Source organism: Epinephelus moara, unplaced genomic scaffold (assembly GCF_006386435.1).
Source record: "Epinephelus moara isolate mb unplaced genomic scaffold, YSFRI_EMoa_1.0 scaffold982, whole genome shotgun sequence".
Classification (NCBI taxonomy): Eukaryota; Metazoa; Chordata; class Actinopteri; order Perciformes; family Serranidae; genus Epinephelus; species Epinephelus moara.
This window is the reverse complement of record NW_026082963.1, coordinates 33,271-38,359: the sequence shown is the minus strand read 5'-3', so window position 1 is coordinate 38,359 and position 5,089 is coordinate 33,271. Positions and strand designations below refer to the sequence as shown.

Sequence of the window (5,089 nt, the reverse complement as noted above, 5' to 3'; positions counted from 1 at the left end):
GGGGTATGTGCGTGCTGTCGAGCGGTAGCCTTCCTTTGTACGTGCAGCAGCCCGCTGTCCTAAGGGGTCAGAACGACCCGATGGGAGGCTCTCGAGTTGCAGTAGCCTTCCTTTGTACGTGCAGCAGCCCGCTGTCCTAAGGGGTCAGAACGACCCGATGGGAGGCTCTCGAGTTGCAGTAGCCTTCCTTTGTACGTGCAGCAGCCCGCTGTCCTAAGGGGTCAGAACGACCCGATGGGAGGCTCTCGAGTTGCAGTAGCAGTAACAGTAGTAGTAGCAGTAGCAGTAACAGTAGTAGTAGTAGTAGTAGTAGCAGTAACAGTAGTAGTAGTAATAGTAGTAGTAGTCCCCCTCCATCCCCTTAGTATACCCGGGTAGTTACCACCCTCCCCCTCCTCCACCCCTCCTCCTCCTCCTCCTCCTCCTTGTTCTTCGTCTTCTTCTTACTAAAACGCCGCATGTGTCTCTTACTAACGGCATCCAACTGCATGCGCACGCGCGTCTGTGTGTGTGTGTGTGTGTCGCGCGTCTCCGTGTAGAGTCGTGTGACGGCGCAAGGATGGCAGCGAGGATGTCAGCAAGGACGACCGCCCGTTTCACGGTCCAAGAGGTTCTGGAGCAGCTTGCCGACGATCCGCACCACGAACACTCGGACCCCCCCTCCGAAGCCGAAGAGGTGTCAGAGGAGGACGAGGAGGACGAGGGTGACGAGGATGAGCAACGCTCCCCTACCCGCGATGCCTCGCGTTCCGACGCAGCGGAAGGTGCAGACGACAACGAATACGACGACCACGAAGGACACGACGACGACGACGGAGACGAAGATGGAGACGATGACGGAGAAGAAGGAGACGAAGAAGGAGAAGAAGGAAACGAAGAAGGAGAAGAAGGAAACGAAGAAGGAGAAGAAGGAAACGAAGGACAAGAAGAAGAAGAAGAAGAAGGAGAAGAAGAAGGAAAACGAAGAAGAAGAAGAATGGGGTGGCGGAGGAGGCCGTGGTGGATGCAGACAAGGTGTAAGAAGAGCGAGAGGAGGCCGAGGTGTACGAATGAGAGGAGGAGGAATAGGACGAGGAATAGGACGAGGAATAGGACGAGGACGAGGACGAGGAGAGGGCGAAACGCACTCGTTTCTTTCGAAAAACGGGACTATATCATGGTCTCCGGCTCCGCAGTGCGGGACGCAAACATCTCGGAGCCGGGACCGCCGCTCGGCGTCGGGTGACCCGGGGCCCACGGACCGGGCCAGGCGTGGGGCTCGAGACGTGGCGTCTACATTCCGACTGTTTGTCACGGCAGAGTTAGAGGCGCTCATACTGGATCACACCAATCGGGAGGGTGTCCGCCGCCGCGGAGACGAGTGGCGGGAGATGGACTCGGTGGACCTGCGCGCATACATGGGTCTGCTGATTCTGGCGGGCGTGTACAGGTCCAGAGGCGAGGCCGCCACCAGCCTGTGGGACGCGGATAGCGGTCGAGCCATCTTCAGAGCGACCATGTCCCTCAAAACGTTTTTCACGTACTCCAGACTGATACGCTTCGACGACCGCGGGTCCAGACCGACGCGGCGTGCCGCGGACAAGCTGGCTGCGATACGAGAGGCGTGGGAGGCGTGGGCCGCGCGGTTGCCGCTCATGTACAACCCAGGGCCCGAGGTGACGGTGGACGAGCAACTGGTTCCGTTCAGAGGTAACAAAAAACAAAAAACAAAAACAAAAACAAAACAAATGTGGCCAGGAGACACACAACCTCCTCTGCCTCCTCCTCCTCCTCCTCCTCTGTTATTATTATTATTATTATTATTATAACATGTGTCTGTGCCCCAAGGTCGGTGTCCGTTTCGACAATACATGCCCAGCAAGCCTGCCAAATACGGGATCAAGTCCTGGGTGGCGTGCGACGCTCGGTCCAGCTACGCGTGGAAGATGCAGGTGTACACAGGCAAGCCGCAGGGGGTCGCCCAGAGAAGAATCAGGGGACGCGAGTGGTGCTCGACCTCACGCGAGGACTGAGCGGGCGCAACGTCACGTGCGACAACTTCTTCACCTCGTACGACCTAGGACAGAGGCTCCTGAGGCGAGGGCTCACCATGGTGGGCACCGTTCGAAAGAACAAGCCCGAGCTCCCGCCCGCGCTGCTGGCGACCAGGGAGAGGGCAGTTCTTTCCTGCAGGTTCGCGTTCACGCGCACCACCTTGGCTGTATCGTACCTACCCAAGAGGAGCAAGAACGTGGTGCTGCTGAGCACGCTGCACGCCGCGTCCGAGGTCAGCGATCGACCGGACGGCAAGCCCTCCGTGATCCTGTGTTACAACGCCAACAAAGGCGGCGTGGACAACCTGGATAAGGTGATCGGTACGTACAGCTGCCGGAGGATGACCGCTCGCTGGCCCATGGCCGTGTTCCACAACATGCTCGACGTGTCCTCCTACAACGCGTTCGTGATATGGAGAGAGGTCAACCCCGACTGGATGCCCGGCAAGCGGAACAGGCGGAGAGTGTTCCTGGAGGAGCTGGGCAAGGCACTCGTCGCCCCGCTCATACGGCGTCGGAAACGCGTGCCCCGCGCGGAGGCGGCGGCCGCGCTCGTGAAAGCCGTTCGCGTTGTCGGCGGGACGCGGCCCCGTGGCCCGGACGGCGATACGGAGGAGGAGGAGGAGGAGGAGGAGGAGGAGGAGGCCCCGGCGCGGCCCGAGCCCGAGCCCGGGCCTGCTAAGAGGAAGAGGTGTCGGTCGTGTACACCCAGGACGGATTGTAAAACGTCCACGGTGTGCTGCCGGTGTAAGACGTATGTGTGTAGACGCTGCGCTCTCACATACTGTCCCGCGTGCGCGGCCTAAGTGGCAGCGGGTTCTAGCCCACGTCGCGTGATGCGACGACGGACGGACGGACGGACGGACGGACGGTGTACTACACCACTCTCACCACATACTGTCCCGCGTGCACAGCCTAAGTGGCAGTGGGTTCTAGCCGACGTCGCGTGATGCGACGACGGACGGCCGGACGGATGGTGTATTACACTCGGCACATGAATATGCACATAGCACAGAAGGCTAAAGGGTAGCGGGTTGGGTTGGAACGGTATACCTTGTGTTCTACTTGTCGAAAGAATATATATATATATATATATATATATATATATAAATAAATAAATAAATAAATAAATACATGAACAAATGTATCGACACATGGAGTTTATTACCGCACGCACACAACATTTGTGTGCTATGCGCAGTGCCACGCACCACCCACCCTCCCTGCCAGGACACACACACACACACACACACACACACACCCACACACACACACACATATACACACACACACGCATATACACACATATACACACACACGCATATACACACATACACACATACATATAAAAAACAGCAATGACACCTTTGGCAGTTCTTTGTAACCAATAGCACAGAAGGCAAAGGGGTAGCGGGTTGGGACAGTATACATCGTGCTATAAGTATCGAATGCATAAATGTATTCACACACACACACACACACACACACACATACATACATACATACATACATACACACACACACATACACATACACCACCCAGGCCAGACCGGGCCAGGCCTGGCCCGCCATGTCAGGCCAGGCTAGGCTAGGCTGCGGTTAGGTGTGTACAATAACTGTCCACGCGTTTCCTGGTGCAGCATGAGTCCTTTTAGGTGCTTTAGCATTGCCACGCCTGGCTATCCTAGTATTAGGCTTAGCAGAACCTCTCTTAGCTCCTGGTCTGGTCCCTGTGCACTTTGCACCAGTGGGCTGTCTGCAGGTAGTTGTTGACGTCACATGCTTATGGGATGCCCCTGGTTTGCAGTTCAACAGAGCATCAACAGAGCATCCACAGAGCATCCACTGCACCACCGACACCCACTCTCCATATATCCTTTGGCTTGTTTGCTGCTGCTGCTGCTGCTGCTGCTGCGCGCTTAGCCGTCGTAGCCTTTGGCTTGCGTGCTGCTGCTGCTGCTGTTGCACGCTTGGCCGTCGTAGCCTTTGGCTTGCGTGCTGCTGCTGCTACTGCTGTTGCACGCTTGGCCGTCGTAGCCTTTGGCTTGCGTGCTGCTGCTGCTGCTGCTGCTGTTGCACGCTTGGCCGTCGTAGCCTTTGGCTTGCGTGCTGCTGCTGTTGTTGCTGCTGCAGCTGCTGCTGTTGCACGCTTGGCCGTCGTAGCCTTTGGCTTGCGTGCTGCTGCGCGCTTGGCCGCGGCGTCCCTCCCGGTGATAGACATCACGTCCCACGCCTCGGTGTCGACAATGCCCCTACCGACCGGTCCGGACGCGCCGCCGGCCCCCGTGACTGGGAGGACACGCTTAGCCGCGGCGTCCCTCCCGGTGATAGACATCACGTCCCACGCCTCGGTGTCGACAATGCACCTACCGACCGGTCCGGACGCGCCGCCGGCCCCCGTGACTGGGAGGACGCGCTTAGCCGCGGCGTCCCTCCCGGTGACAGACATCACGTCCCACGCCTCGGTGTCGACAATGCCCCTACTGACCGGTCCGGACGCGCCGCCGGCCCCCGTGACTGGGAGGACGCGCCCCTTGTTACACACGTCACCGTCCGTCGGTTGGCGTACGTGATCGGTCGGAGGGACGATTGCAAGCAACCGTCCACTCTGCAAAGTGTTACATACATGTGTACAATACGGGTCCATGGTGCGGCACACTTGTTGTGTTGTCTATGATAGTGTAATGGTGTAGCTGGTACGTTAGTGATCGGAATAGTGTAATGGTGTAGCTGGTACGTTAGTGATCGGATGCTAGAGATGCAGCAGTGCATTGATGTAGGGGTTCATGGCAAGCGGGTGGTTACCCGCGTGGTACCGCTGCGAGGGGTCCTAAGGACAGATGGGATGTTGTATGCTGTGTAAAGCCCTGTGAGGCAAATTGTGATTTGTGATATTGAGCTCTATAAATAAAAGTGAATGATTGATTGATACATACTCATCAAAAGGGGCAGCGGGCGGCGTCGGCGGCCAATCATACTGGGTTCAACGTCTTGACAACGGGGAGATTGACTGCTATGAACTGTACCACTGTTCAGAGAGGCAGCGGGAGGGTTAA

The 5,089-nt window shown here is 57.4% G+C and overlaps 1 pseudogene; it reads left to right on the top strand.

The window, feature by feature from the left end:
* The first annotated feature begins 559 nt into the window (after nucleotides 1-559).
* LOC126387586 (piggyBac transposable element-derived protein 4-like) lies at nucleotides 560-2,839 on the top strand (annotated as a pseudogene).
* Nucleotides 2,840-5,089: the final 2,250 nt, after the last annotated feature.